Below are 16,392 nucleotides of genomic sequence, written 5' to 3'. Positions count from 1 at the left end.
TATTGAAACTTTCCCTGTGGAATTTCTGTATGTGTACATGTTTAAGATCTTAGTGGAGGAGGTCTGCTGTGGGGCAGCACCTGAGGATCTCTATTTCTGAAGTAAATTCCTTCAGACAGGAACTGCATTTGCTTCACCAAGGGCTGGAGACATGGAATCCCAACTTGTCATTTTTAATACTACACAAGAAGTGTGCATTTGATGAGATTCTGCTTGTGGTTTTGAATTGTTAGTGAAGACTTTTTTTTTTTTTTTACCTCCAACTTAGACTCAAGGTTGGAGTCAGTTGATTTTCTAGTAGTTAACTGGAGAGTAAGTGCATTCTAATTTACTCTTAGGCTAAAGGTGTAATTAAAATCACAGGTTTTGGTGGGTGGGCAGATCTACTGGCCCTATGATTGGACATTGGCTTTGAACTTTGTCCAGCGTTCTGTGTTGCCTTGAAAACTGAATCACGCCTTCACCCTTTCAGCAAGTATCCTCTGGGTGATGGCTGATTTAATTGCTCTACTTGCCTCTCTTAGCTTCTCTTTAGAGTGTGGTTGGCCTCTGGTGGTCTTTATATTCTTAAAGGGTTACCGATGCAATTAAAAAGATGGTTTCTGTTTATTTCCAGGAAAATTCCTCTAAAAATTGAAAAGTGGTGGAATTTGATTTGCTTTCATCACTGAGGTCGGTCAGGAAGCATGGCTGCTGGAAAGGAGTCTCCAGTAGCAGATGATGGACAAGGCCAAGCAGGGGAGGGCATAGCTACGGGTCTTCCTCTGCCTTGCACCCCATTCGAGACTCACTTGCCATTGTGTTCCACGCTTTATCACTGAACTTGCCAAGTCCAGATGATGCTTACTGGGCTTGCATATTTTGTTTGGCAATTAGACTGTACCCAGTTATGATGTGGTTTCCAAGATTAAACAGTTGCTAACCCAAATGAGCAATTCCAGGGTGGATATTGATGTCACTCACTGAAGTAAGCCAGGCATGAAGAGAAGACTTCGATTTTGAAGTTTGAGATGGCTTCATTTGACATGTCCAAGTGAAGATGTAAACTGTGCTGCTGGTCTGGGCTCACAGGAGAAATATGGGCTAGAAACATAAATGTGCAACAATTTGGGGCAACAATAAGAAAAATAGATATTTCACATTGTCAGCTAGATAGAGCTGTCTGCCATTAGTGGAGAAGAGTGAGTGTTAGCTGAAATTCACAAAGAAGACTTCTTGGAGATGGGCTGCAGGGTCCCCTGAGGTTTATGAAAAATATTGCAGATGAAACATTTATATGTACTCAGTAGTTAGGTTGTTATAACAGGAGAATTCTGACAGCAGGCGCACCTGAGAGAGGTGGGCAGGAGACAGAGGTGTTTGTTTACTTCATTATCTCTTTGCAAGAAAAAGAAAAAAAATCTCAAGATTCATTTTATTTTCAAGTGGTACAATGTTGTGTGAGGTTATTTAATCATCCTTTAAACAAGTAAACAAACCAAAAGGAACAGAAGGTAAATACCATAAACAGAAGCTGGAGAAGCCTCCGGAAAGGTAATCTTAGGCTGTTAGGCATCAGCCCTGCCTTCCCCAGCTTAGCAAGGCTACAGGTGCCGCCTTGCAGCACCTGCAGAATGTCAACCCCCGAGAAAGGAACTAACGGGAGCAGATTCCACCCACGAGTGAGGAAGTCTGGACTTAGCAGTAGGTGTTTTCCCAGACTCACGATCTAGTCTGTTTGGGTTGAGTTCTGTTTGCCTTGATTCTGTGGCTCTAAGATCTCTGCACATAGGCCCACTCAGTGCCAGGATTTCTTCTCCATCCCTGGGGCCCTGCTGGTACTAGCACTGGGCCCTGGCTTCGCCACCTCTTTTCACATTCTCCACCCCAGTTACATACTTCCTTCTGCTCCAAATAGACCAGATTTTTTATTTGATGTCTTTATTGCAAATGTCACCTCCTACATCCCACCTTTCATACTAGGTCACCCTAGACCCCGACTGGCATAAGTCAAACAAAAGTCTGCCACCCCCACTGACCCCCCTTACCACCTTGGGCAAGTCCGAATGTTAGATTCCTGGTTAGGATGACCTGGAGCTGACCTGATCACCAGTTCGGATCTGATCCTGACTTCCCTTCCTTACACCTCAGCTCATGTCGGTGTCACACTCATGTCTCTGTTATGAATCCAGGTGGCTTATGGCTGTTTATAGAACTGTGTTCTATAAAACCTGGAAGTTTCTCAAAGATTCACTCATTTTACTCAACAAATACCAAATGCCTGACTAATATGAGTGCTATAGGTTCTGCAAGAACGTGTAAAAATAGCAAAATGAAGTCCCTGTCCTGTCCTCATGAATGACACTCTAGTAGGGGTGGAAGTGGGAGACAGTGGACAGTAAACGATCAAAATGGAGCCTGTTGAATGGTATTCAGTGTCAGGAAGAACAACAAAGAAAGGTAAGGCTGAAGACACTTCCACAAGTGGTGAGACGAATGTTCCTCATTTTAGAAGCTCCAAGCACAGGCCTCTGTAATACAACAGTGAGCTTCCAGGAGAGACCCGAGAGAGCTTGAGAATGTTTGACAGCAGAGTATTCCAAGAGGAGGATCACAGGGAGACGCACTGGAGTGGTCACAGCTCAGCACATTCAAGGAATAGAGAGGACATGACACATGCAGGAAAGAGAGGCATGGGCAGCCAGCAGGGGGCCCAAGCCAGCAGAGTGGCAGGGGATGAGGCTAGCAGAGCAGCAGGGGGCCAGGCCAGCAGAGTACCATGAAACCAGCCTAGCAGAGTACCAGGGGACCAGCCCAGCAGAGTATAAGGGAACCAGCCCAGCAGAGTACAAGGGAACCAGCCCAGCAGAGTACCAGGGAACCAGCCCAGCAGAGTACCAGGCAACCAGCCCAGCAGAGCAGTAGGGGGCCAGAACAGCAGAGCAGCAGGGGACCAGGCCAGCAGAGTACCAGGGAACCAGTGCAGGGGGCCAGGACACAGAGCAGCAGGGAGTCAGGTCAGGCCTGTGGGGTGTGGTGGAAATCATCAGAAGGTAGTTAGCAGGGGAACAGCGCAGTTGGATTTCCCTGTGACGGGCTCCCTCTGGGTTCTAGGTCAAAAATAGACTGCATTACACAAGCAGGAGGAGAAGCTCAAACTAATTTGGAGGCAAGAGAGAGATTAGGGCAGTTTGGATTGGAGTCTATCAAAGGAATTGGTGAGGATTTTAAATTCTGGATGTATTCTGAAAAGAGTCTGCTGAGATTTGCCACATAAGCAGAAAGAAATGCAGCATGATGCACTTCTGGTCTCTGGCTTGGGAAACTGCAAAGAGGGATTCTCATCCCCTGAGATGCAGGTAGCAGTTCTGTGTAGGAACAGAGGAACGAGGCACTGGTTTTGGACAGGTTATGTGGTGATGCCTATTGAATATCCAACAAAAGCTGTCAGGTAGACAGATTGAGAAGTCTGGAGTTCAGTGGAGGGACGCGGAAATATATACTCAAGATTACGGAAGTTATTTAAAGCAACAAGATGGGAAGAACAGCAAAGGAGTAGGGTATCTGTAGAGAAAGGAAAGGGCCAAGGGAGAGACCTGGGCAGCTCCAGCATTGGGGAATGTCTCCAGGACGACTGCCCCGGGGGGTCTTTGAAGAGCCCAGGACTTGTGGCTCCCAAACCTGTTTCAAAAAAATTGACTCCACTTTTTGTGGAAAGACACATGACATAGTTGTTCTACATGGGACCCAGACTGCTTGGGTTCGATTGCGTCTTCTGCCACTCACAAGCCTTGTAGCTTTCAACAGGACAGTTAATATCTTAGTGCATTGGTTTTTTTCATCTAGAAATTGGGAATAATAAGGCTACCTTCCTAAACTTGTAGATTTATTATGAGGATTATATGAGTTAAATATCTTAGCAAAGGGTCAGACACAAAACATGCACTAAAAAAAGTTAGATGTTATTATCTTTTTTATGGCTTGGGGTTATAAATAATTTCCCATTGGAACAAAGAACTTGACTGCTCTAAAGAACTTTGTAAAAATGACGAGTAGACCTTTATAACCACAGTTTATAAGTAAAAACGAAGTATTAAGTGTGCATATTTATGCATTAACATTGGGAGGTAAACGAGAACATCTTAATACTAATTATGGCAAAAAAAAAAAACACAAAAAGTGTTATAGAACATAAATGTCTCAATTGGAGAATTGTATTGTTTGCTAAAAGCAAGGAAAATGTAAATTGTAGACATATATAGCAGAAGACTATCCCACTGGAAAAACTGTCAGTCGAGTTTCCTTTAGTATAAACTCTAATAAACACGTAAATAAGCCCAGTTAGAATACGCTGTTTCTGACTACTAAAAGCTCTCATACAGTAGCATCTACAAGCTAGTTACTCCTTTGTTATTGCTTTATTGAATGAGCAATTTTCCAATACAAACTTAGACTTGCGCCGATGCATTTTCCTGAACTATAGGCTCAGGGAGCAGAGTGGCAAGCTCTGATAGGCCTGGCAGATCAGGAAATTTACTATAGAGAAACTGCACGCCTTGTTCAAGTTTGCAGGCAGAACTGAGACAGAGCCTAGGTCCCAGGTTCTCACATTTACACAGCACGGCATTGGCTCCTCAGCCCAGGTCTGCCTCCCACCTGAAATGTTGGTACTGTTGGTATGAAGCAGGTCTTCTATCAACAAAAGGAGCAACGTGGTGGTGTGAGATCCTGCAGAGCCTGCCAGGGTTTTTATTCTGGTTTAGAGCATGCACGTGGACTGTGCTTACTCTAACACCCTGAATAAGACTTCAAATCCAAGCCCCACTTGTTAAGAGCATACCCATCATGAGACTTGTGCACTAGGCCACTTGGAAAAGCCAACCTCCTACCCCAAAGTATTGGTAAGTTGAATTCCCACCAAGTTGCTGTTTTGAAAACTGAGTACCTCTCTGTCTCGAGTAGGCCTTTGCAGGTACTGCTGGGAAGCTCTAAGTCTCTAAATATTTGTGATGGTGAAAAGTTGTAATCAAGAAGATAATTGCTACCTGAGCCTGTTTTTCCCTTTCCAGTGATATTAAAAGACATCTGTAAGAAAAATTATGTCTTCTATGTTCTAGCAGTTTGTATTTTCACCTCTATCAACCTTATAAGGCAGGAAAAATTTTCCCTATTTTATGTATCTGGCCCAAGTTCATATACTGAGTCTAAAATAAGAAATGACACTGAGAATTATCTGAATTCAAAATGTTGGCTCTTTTCAACACATAATATCTACTTCTGAAAATGTGAACTTTCTCATTAGGTTTAATCTGTTAAACTTCTCTATTCTTATGTGACAATACCAAAGAATCTTTAAATTCTTCTGATAAAGTAACATAACGTGTTCATTTTGATGACAGAGCCAGGTGAAAATGTCTAGATGGTTCAACCAAAATTCAGAGAGAAATTTATGTTGGATTAAGTCTCTAGTATCAGGTCCACAATGTGCAGACTTTTGCCCCTTTAGATGGAAAACAATATTTACCAATTTTTTTAATTGAAGAAGTAAATGTTCACCTCTAGAAGAACACTGCCAATTATGTGAATAGCATTAAAAACTCCAAAGCAAAGCTAACAAAAGTAGCACATTTTTATAAAACTGCAGAAGTTTGATTTAATCAGTGAGAATTTCTTCTTCACACAGATTTTTGTCATCTCTCTTAGCTCCAGGGGCCCCTTAATGACAAATTAGCAAGGTGCTACTGTCTTGAAACTAGCAGACATTTTAGCACATTGACATTCAGCATTGTGACCTGCTTCTTGCTAGACTGCTAATTAATATTTGCACTGGCTGCAGAATTAGCTTGTTTTTTAGACTATTTCACATTCAAAGACTGCCTCCAAGGGAAGCAGGTTTTTATTGAAAAGCCAACTTTAACTTTGTTTTATTAATATTTATAAGAAGAACCACTACAAAGTCTCTACTTTTGCTAGACCATGCAGGCATCTTGCATGTTTTGTACTGTCTCAATTGCACTGCAATTGGGCAAGATAAATAATAGTGTCCCGATTTTGTGGTTTAGGAGACTAAGCCTCCAAAGGGTAAATAATTTGCCCAAGAACATGTCCTTGCTGAGGGCTGCAACTGAGATTCAAATCTGCTAACAGAATCCAAAGATGTTATTAAATGGACCAGACCATCATCATCCAGCTAAAGACAATCCACTAGACAGGGGAATAGAAATCAATTCAAACTTCAAGTTATGCACTGCTGCTATAAATGGAGTGTGTGTGCTGTTCCTCCACTCTCAAATTCAAATGCTGAAGCCGAAATTCCTAATGTGTTGGTATTTAGATGTAGGGCCTATGGGAAGTAATTAGGTCATGAGGGTAGAGTCCAGTGAATGGGATTGGTGCCCTTATAAGAAGAAATAAGGGAGCTTACTCCCCTCGATCCCCTATCCTGTAAAGGTACCGTGATAAAACAGCCATCTGCAAAGCACCTTCACCAAACACGAGATCTGCCAGTGCCTTGACCTTGGATTTCCAGCCTCCAAACCGTGAGAAATAAATTTCCGATGTTTAAGTCACCTAGTCAATAGTATTCAGTTGTAGCAGCATGAACTGAGACATTGCCTAAGCAGGAGTCCTACATTACTATAGTTTTCCTGCTCCAAAAAAGAAAAATAAGATGTTCTTCGAAACCCAGTGATTTTACTGGAAGTTGTGTTCCTACACAAGTGCTCCCCTGCTATCCCACCAGCATGCAAATATTATCACAAATAGCTTTAAAAACATAAAACAAAAACCACAGCCATTCTGACTAGTTGGGGCTCAGCGCTGCACCAGCTATTAAATATTTTGAATAGTGCTGAAAAAGAACAGGAAGTGCATCTTCCAGTGTTTCTTTGTGAAGACAAGACAGTTTTCTTGATTCAAGACAATATAGTTGAAGATATATGAACATATATTCCATCCACTCACCTATATCTTTGTTGAAAGAGTTACAAAAGTAAAATCAAATAGATACATATATTTTTATTGATCCTATACCTTTCTTTGCAAAGTCACCCCAAAGTTAGCAAATTTTCCTGACTGATATAAGTTAGTTCCTTCTAAAATACTCTGACTACGAAAATAATATAAAAATTCCTATTCTATTTTAAAACTTTGGGATACCAATGGAGTGAGTTTTTATATAAATCTTCTCCCAGCTCAGGCCTCATTTTCCTTTACATGTCTAATTTCTTCATGGGAAACCAGTAGGCAGAGGACAATTTTACCTAGCTGAAGTTGGGAGGTCAGAAGACCTGAGTGAAGGGTGCCTCTGACCCGTGGTTAATACAGAAATCCGGGAGGCAAAGATGGAGTGTTGCAAATTTCAAATTTCATAAAGTCAAAGACTATGTCAGTTTTATCCATTAAACTATACTAAGAACCTAGTACAGTGCCTGGCATACAGAGGAGCTCAGTAAACATGTGTTTAATGGATGCTAAGAAAATATCAAAGTGAAAACAAACATAAGGATTCCAAATCATGTGATCAATTACAGAGATCCATGACCAGGAGTAAACAGAACAACAAGCTGATCAATCAGAAAAGCAGTAAGTAAAGAGCTTCAGGAGAGAGCTAGCAATGCACAGTGATAACAGTGTCCATGCATACAACACTTTATCTCCTCCAAGTAGGACTAAAAAGTTTTGTATTCTCTTCCAAAAGGAGAGTGCTGCCTGGGGTGGGAAGGGGAGGTGGAGAGAGAGGGAAGGAAGGAAGGAAGGAAGGAAGGAAGGAAGGAAGGAAGGAAGGAAGGGAAGGAGGGAGGGAGGGGAGGGGAGGAGAAGGGGGAAGGGAGGAAGGGGAGGGGGAGAGGGGAAGGGGAGGGGGAGAGGGGAGGGGGAAAGGGGGAGAGGGGAGGGGGAAAGGGGAGGGGAGGGGAGGGAAAGAAATATATAAATGCCTAAGTCTGGGTCCTACATTACTATAGTTTTCCTGCTCCAAAATATATACAGAGATACATTTCTACAGACATAGATATAGATGTTTGTGATGGTTAATATTAGGTGTCATCTTGATTGGATTGAAGGATGCCTAGATAGCTGGTAAAGTATTGTTTCTGGGTGTGTCTGTGAGGTTGTTGCCAGAGGAGATGGACATTTGAGTCGGTGGACTGGGAGAGGAAGACCCACCCTTAATGTGGATGCCAATCAGCTGCCAGCTCAGCTAGAACAAAGCAGGTGGAGGCAGGTGGGATAAGCTGGCTTGCTGAGTCTTCTTTCATCTTCACCCAGGCTGGATGCTTCCTCCCTCTCCTCCTGCCCTTGGACATCAGACTCCAGGTTCTTTGGCCTTTGGACTCTTGAACTTTGGACTCTTTTGATGGGGCCTCCTGAGCCTTTGGCCACAGTCTGAAGGCTGCATTGTCAGCTTCCCTGCATTTGAGGCTTTTGGACTTTGGCTGAGCCACTACTGGCTTCTTTCTTCCCCACTTGCAGATGGCCTACCATGGGATTTCGCCCTGTGATCATGTGAGCCAATTATCCTAATAACTCCCTTTCATATGTACATATATCCTATTAGCTCTGTCCCTCTGGAGAACCCCGACCAATACAATGTTCTTTTCTGCCCTAGATGAAAGACATACAGTTCATATAGGCATATATCTCTGGAGACAAAGCAAAATCGTACCATATTTGTACGATTTTGGCAATATTTAGCCACAGCCACATAAATGTTCATCTTCTTTGAGTTGATATTGGGAATTTATCAACTCAAACCTTAGCAGCTTAACAAAACAAAACAAGAGTCGGTTCTGCAGCTGCACACAGCCCAGTGTGGATCGTCGTGGGCCGAGACTCCTCTGGGAGTTCTCCTCCAAGGATCCATCCATTGAGGGGATCCGGCATCCTTTGAGGAGCATCTGCTGGCTTCAGGCTCCCCCAGATGCTCTATAGCCATTCAGCATGGAGAGAAGAGATGGTGTGGAGAATGCCACCGAAAGTTCAAAGGGGCTGTTCCTTCTTCCCATGATCCACTGAGCAACACAAGTCACATGGTCCTGCCTTATCTAAGAAGGAGGGAAATAGGACCTTCTAGCCCCAGCTGCCACAGGGCATACACTTAACATTCAGCTTCAGTTCTACCAGGCCCAAACCAGAACTAGCCTAAGTGGTTAATAAGAAATTAATTATTGGATAAGTTTCCTATTGGATAAGCAAACTGGAGACTTTCTAAAGCTATTACATGGCAACAAAAGATTGATAGCATACATGCATGCTGTCTACAATAGAAGGGATACAGAAAATGTGGCACATATGTGCCATGGAATACTATGCAGCCATAAAAAGGATGAGTTCATATCCTTTGCAGGGACATGAATGAAGCTGGAAACCATCATTCTCAGCAAACTAACACAGGAACAGAAAACCAAACACTGCATATTCTCACTCATAGGTGGGAGTTGAACAATGAGAACACATGGACACAGGGAGGGGAACAATACATACCAGGGCCTGTCAGGAGGTGGAGGGCGTAGGGGAGGGATAGCATTAGGAGAAATACCTAATGTAGGTGATGGGTTGATGGGTGCAGTGAACTACCATGGCACATGTATACCTATATAACAAACCTGTACATTCTGCACATGTATCCCACAACTTAAAATATATATTTTTTAAAAAGCCTGAAATTAGGCACTTCCATGTAATAATACTTACTTCTTTAAGAAATGAATGGGAATAATAGATTATGAGGCAATTAGCTTGACCAAGATCACATTGCTACAACAGTAATATTATGTTGCTATAATAATAATAGGGATAGTGATGATTGATGTTTATGATGGTGATAAACTATTTGAAAGTTGTAGAAACAAGATATGCAGATTATATAATAAACGTATTTTTGGACAAAAAAATAGAGATCAATCAAATAACTGTTGATTTCTTGTATTAAGAAAAAGTTCAAATTGAGGTTGATGTTTTACCCATTTTCATTTTCATTACTTTTAGTATACAATTAATGCATGGCTTTGTTGGCAAAATAGAAAACAAAAACAAATGAAAAGGAAAGAAAGGAAAGGAAAGATTATGCTTAAGCCTTTTAGAAACAATGGGATATTGACATCAACTTGCTTTGACTTCCGTTAACCTAATTGGAATGAGGGGATTTTATTTTCTTAAAACAATTTTGGAGTTTGTCTTAAAATTTCCCATAGATTTTCAAAAAACCTGCTTATGTCATACAATAAAATTATATGGCATATATTTGCTGTAATATTTTATCAAGTTTTCATGTGAGTAGATAAAATGCCCATTATTATTTCAGTGGCTGTGTCATTCTACTGCATGAGCCTAGACTATTATTAGCTACACAGCCTTCAATTATTAAGATTACAGTTGATTAACTTTTGTTGTTACTTTAAAAAAACACTTTAATGAACATCATTGTATATACATATTTTAGCACTTGATCAATAATTTTCTTTCAATCAATCCTTAAAAGCAGATCAAAACACTGATCACTTTTAAAGCCTTCGATGCGTGCCACAGAGAGGTTACAGTGATTTGTTTTCACACAAGCTGTGTATGCGTATGTCAACCCCTCTTGCCCTCTTCGACACTGTATATTCTTATTCTGTTTAATCATTGTCAGTCTTCACAGTAAAAGAAAATGGAAACTCTTTGTTGACTAATTAAGACCACTCATTTCAAGTTATATTTGACACATACAAAATATGCCCAAAACTTTAAGGTATTTAGATTTTATGCTACAGTTTTTTCTATGCTATTTTAAAATTTTTTCCTTACCAAGTTTCTCCCCACTTTCTGCATTTCTTGTTTCTTTTCCCTCTGAATGCTTAACATCTACTTCAAAAAGAACCTAGAGGATATATCTCTAGAACTGCACGTTTCCTGGTTACCTCTCTGCCTCAGAAGCACAGGGACAACAGAGCCGAGGGAACAGATTGTGCTAGAGCCCCTACCTCTTAGGAATTCCGAGGAGAAGAGACCCAGGTGTCTTGGCACTTCGGATGCTCCAAACTGAGCAACACACAGACAAACACAATGGCTGTAACCGCCAGCTCCCCGATGGCCCTTTGATTTGGAATAATTGACTATTTGCATTTAAAGTTAGTGATCACCTATTGAAAATGTACTGTTAGTGGTTTTGCAAAAATTCATTCATTTTTCAAAAGACTAAGTACTGGGGACTGAAGGAGAGGCATCTCCCCTCACCTTAGCTGATAGAGTTTCTCCTTGGCAGGAGGTTCTTACACAAGAATATCTGCCCTCATGGGTGATCAGAAAGACCAGCAGATACCTTGGCAGCCAATGGATGCTTGAAGCTCCTGTCTGTGAGTCTCACAAGATAAGGGGGGAAATTGTGACTTCAGCCTGGGCCTCTCAAAGAGTGCCAACCTGGATGGATGTTGGAACCTTGTGGTGTAGGACTTGGGGTGTCCTGAGTGTGCTGTTCCCACCTAAATGGAACACCTGGGGCGGCCAGCCTGCTCACACCTGGGATCCCTATCAACAGATTTGAACTGGTGAAATATTAACACCCAGAGCTGCTTCCACCAAGGAAGATCATCAGTGCTCAAAGATGGGAGGAGATGGATCATTTGTCATTTCAGAACTGAATCCAGAAGTTTTTCTTCAAATGGTAATGCAAATAAATCAAACCCCACAGGTTTTAAAGATCTCTTGCAATATTTATAATAGAAGAAACACAGAATGTTTATAATGGGACAAAGAGAGGCAGTTGATGAAAGACACATGGACACCAACTGAGCTGGAGTTCACCCAAATAGAGAAAGAAATACTGATCTCACCCGACTCCCACCCCCATCTTCCTCTGCCCGCTCATCAGGTAATGAGCTGAGCTAAGCAAAGCAGAGGGAGGAGAGGAAGCCTTTATAGCAACATCCTTGGTGAGAATGAGGTCTTTATGGTGATATTTTAGCAACTGAAATTAAAAATCAAGGACTTTCTAAAAATTATTAAAAGAATATGATAAAGTAACATTTTAGCACATATTGCCATGAGCCCACAAGGCATGGCACCTGCAGAAGCTGACCAGCAGAGTTCAGCTAAGAGAATATGAGAAATCAGGGAAAGGCTGCCATAGAGATGGTTATCTTAGTCACACTTAGCTGCGGGAATTAATTTTAGAACCCCACGCTACAGATAGAGCTTGTAGTTCTGCATGACTAGGCTTAATAAAATGTGTAGAGTTTTTTCCTCCTCAGTCCTGAGTGTGGGTTTGGTCCTCTTCAATTCTCTTGCCATCTTCAGAAAGCGTTGAGTTAAAGAGGTCCTTGGATATTGTTAGAAATAGGCATTTGATCTGCTAGAAACTGAATTTTTGGCCCCTGAAGTCAAAATTCAGATAAGAAAAGAAGGCAAACAGATTACTTTTTTTGGAGGGGGTGGCAGGGGGGACAGAGTCTCACTCTGTTGCCAGGCTGGAGTGTGATCTCAGCTCATGGCAACCTCCACCTCCCAGGTTCATGCAATTCTCATGACTCAGCCTCCCAAATAGCTGGGACTACAGGTGCACGCCACCATGCCCAGCTAATTTTTGTATTTTTAGTAGAGATGGGTTTGTACCATGTTGGTTAGGCTGGTCTTGAACTCCTGACCTCAGTTGATCCACCCACGTCGGCCTCCCCAAATGCTGGGATTAAAGGTGTGAGCCACCGTACCCGGCCACAAACAGATTACTTTAAGCAGACTCTGAGGAGAAGACGGCCTGGACAAGGTGTGTGGAGGCTTGGTCTCATGGAAGTTACCTATTGGGTCAGGCACTCTGCGCTACCTCCAGTCTGCTCCTTCGTTTTGCCTGTGTCTTGAGAGGCTGTTATATCCCAGGATATTTCTCTTCCAGAGCAAGAACCATGAGGGTTACTCCAAAGTAAGTCCATCCTTCTGGCAGTTCCAAACTGAATAGGTGGGGCTAGTTAAGCAGGATCACTGCTTGTCTGAAATCAGAAGTGGAGATTTGAAGTACTTCTACCCATAGATTAACATGGATCCCGTTCTCTAAACCAGCTTCAGTCTGGATGCAGGGAACTAAGGGATGCGAAAACACGAAGGGGGAAAAAAGGAGATAAAAAGAACATGACTCGTTTAGAATGAAAGCTGACCCAAACCACAAAAGGTCACCTCCAGCTATTTCTACACTACTGTGACATATATTCCCAGTAACATTCCCTTTAAACTATTGTTCATTCCATGTCTTTGCAGAGTGCTGTAGGTACATGTTTTAGGGGACACCTCAGCAGGGGCAGGGCAAGGTCTTTAGAGATTCTGTTCAACCATAGTCCTCTTGCATCTTTCTGATGGGACACCTAGCAAAATTCACAGTGCCTTGGTCTGTCCTGGGAGTATAGATGAGGGCAGAGTAATTAAAGAAATTCCACTTTGGAGTTAAGGAATTTATTCCCTGAACCCAAAGATTTGAGCAAAATAACATAGGGGTATCACTAACCTTCCTGTATATGGCGCTATCTATTTCTGATGGAGGTGAATTGCCTCTCCTGCATGGAGGGGCAGTGGTTGCAGCAGAATTGAATGAGAAATAGCCTCAGGAAAACCCAGAGACTGAGATCTGGACTCCATTAGCCACAAAACTAGCTTGAAAAATGTGTTTCCCAAGTTTTCCTGACCACTCTAGGCTTGTCTGAAAATAAGGCTGTTGAACTAATTTGGGAATGAAATTGGGACTATGTAGCCCCATGATGTCACTTCTCTCTCCTATGCCCTTGACAGGCATTGATAATTAAGATCAAAACTCTTGTCTACTTAAGTGAGATCAGGCTTCAGGATCCTACACAGGACAGCACTCCGAACAACCCCTAACATTGATCACGGTGCCTCATGGGATAAGACATCCGATTACCTCTGACAGCCAAGGTCCCTCTAGCCGTGAAGCTGTGTCCATCTGGAAGCAGGACCAAGTATGAATTCACCTCATCTATTATGAGTAAATCCTTAGTTAACATGTATTAGACATTTGCTGTATATAAGGATGTATATTCATTTTCTCCCTTAATTCTCATAACAGCCCCATCAAGTAGATAGTGTTATAAATTCTATTTCTCAGATTCAGACGATGCAGCTTGGAAAGATGAGATGACTAATTAAGGTTACACAGCTGGCTCCAGATTCAGAATTTTAGCCCCGTTTTAGGGATGTGGAGTTTGAGCTAGTCAACCGAGACAACCTCCATCTTCTAGGAAAAATGTATCTGTTCCCTCTGAGGAATCCTCAGCACCTAGTACTTTTTAATTAACAAATATTCTGATTTCTCTTTTCCTTGATAAAAATGAGGTCTCTGTCCTGGTGTGTTGCAGATGCCACAGCCCTGCCTTAGCGGGCCTAGCTTGCACGTTAAGAATGAGCCACCTAATGCATGCGGGGCTTAAAACCAAGATGGCGGGTTGATGGGTGCACCAAACCACCAGGCACATGTATGTCTACGTAACAAACCGGCACGTTCTAAACCACCAGGCACATGTATACCTACGTAACAAACCGGCACGTTCCAAACCACCAGGCACATGTATACCTACGTAACAAACCGGCACGTTCCAAACCACCAGGGCACATGTATGCCTATGTAACAAACTGGCACGTTCTAAACCACCAGGCACATGTATGCCTACGTAACAAACCAGCACCTTCCAAACCACCAGGGCACATGTATACCTACGTAACAAACCGGCACGTTCTAAACCACCAGGGCACATGTATACCTATGTAACAAACTGACACGTTCTGCATATGTATCCAGGAACTTAAAGTAAAATAAAAAAAATTTAAAAAAAAGAATGAGCCACTCTACTAAACAGCAATCCCAAATCCCAATCCACCCCTCAGTACAGGCCTTGCTGGTGATGAGAGACGCTACTTGAGAAGATGATGGATCATGCTGTATGACCATCTGACCTCCAGCTCCAGGCTCTCCCAATTTTTCTTCGTTTCTTTTGTTTTCTCTATTTAGATGTGAACACAATGTACTTAAATTCTACGGCCATGTGCTAAGCTGTATGTCAGCACGTCAAGGCCCAATTTACTGACATAGCAGTTTTCCTGTGTACCTAAAGGTATACAAATTCTGACTTCTTTGTATTTCATGATGTTTGAACTTTAAGTGAATGACCATGTTTGCAAAGAAGAAAGCACGTTTTGAAATAAAGGTATAGTTTTGAATCTCGAAACCATTACCACCTTTCCCAGTGGGGTTGGCCCAGCCACACCAAATGCCCTGGCCACAACGGAATCTAAATGGGGTTCACTTAGCAACGCTGTATTCTGCATAGAGAACTGGGAGAAGTCGTGTTTATATGTACCACATTATCCCTGTGGTCCAAGCTACACCAGATATATAGAAGAAACAGTGGGGCCTAGCAAAAGATGGCTTTCCTTCTAGCTCCACCACTCATGACCTGAGTGTCCTTGGGCAAATCACGTAAATCCTGAGAGCTAATCCTGGAACGCAGACACCAGCACGTGCACAGCAAAATTCCCTGTGTTCCCCTGAGGTTTGTGGTCCAGGAGACAAGGAGGGGATTCGGTCACTGCTCCTTTACATCCTTGTGAGGCCAGGAGAGCAGCCCTGGGGCTGCAGGATGGATGAGATCACGAGCAATTGCAGATTGGGGCCAGCCCCATGGTCTCTCTTCCCAAGGGATGGGTGCTCAAAGTCCTGGGCTCAGCGTTTAAAGACACGCTGATAATTTACAGCCTTTTATGAGGTTTCACATTCATTTTGGAATTTCTTTTGCTAAGTTTGAATCTCATGTTGGGCCTTTTCTCTTTTGGGTAAAAATATCTCTGGGCTGGCCCGGGCCCTGGAAGCAGCAGGGTTTTCTGCTACAACAGTGACACCTGCTGTCGAGGACAAAGTGGGTGATTTCTCAAAGACAATTCTCTGTGGGGCCGATTACTTTCAGATTTCCAACATCTGGAAGGAGAAATCAATTCATTTTGCAGGGAATAAGTACTGCTATGCTGAACAAGCAAAAATCAAATGAGAGGCCAGGGATAGGAAGAAATAAATACAAGGAAAGAAAATGTCTGCTGGGTTGAGAAACAAAGAAATCAAAGAGCCCCCTGGCATGGCACAAAGCAGCCTGGTCATGGGTCTGCCCTGCCAGAAAAGACTAAACAACAGGTGGCCCTCTCCACCCAGGACTCTGAGAAGTCAGAGCTGTCTCTGGGCACCTCCGTCGAAACACAGGACACTGAGAGCAGGCATCCTTAGAGCGGAGTCTGTCCACAATGGAGCTGGCACCTGCAGATGGAACTGCTGAGGTCCCGTCATCATGGGGTGCAGGGAGTGAGAAATAAGAAATGGCCTCACTCTTCCGTCCGCCCTGCATTGTGAAAAAGAATCCCATTTGCTCCAGGCTCACCAGAATTCACCTGACA

Source organism: Hylobates moloch, unplaced genomic scaffold (genome assembly GCF_009828535.3).
Source record: "Hylobates moloch isolate HMO894 unplaced genomic scaffold, HMol_V3 SCAFFOLD_13, whole genome shotgun sequence".
NCBI classification, from domain to species: Eukaryota; Metazoa; Chordata; class Mammalia; order Primates; family Hylobatidae; genus Hylobates; species Hylobates moloch.
This window is presented reverse-complemented; position numbering follows the sequence as displayed.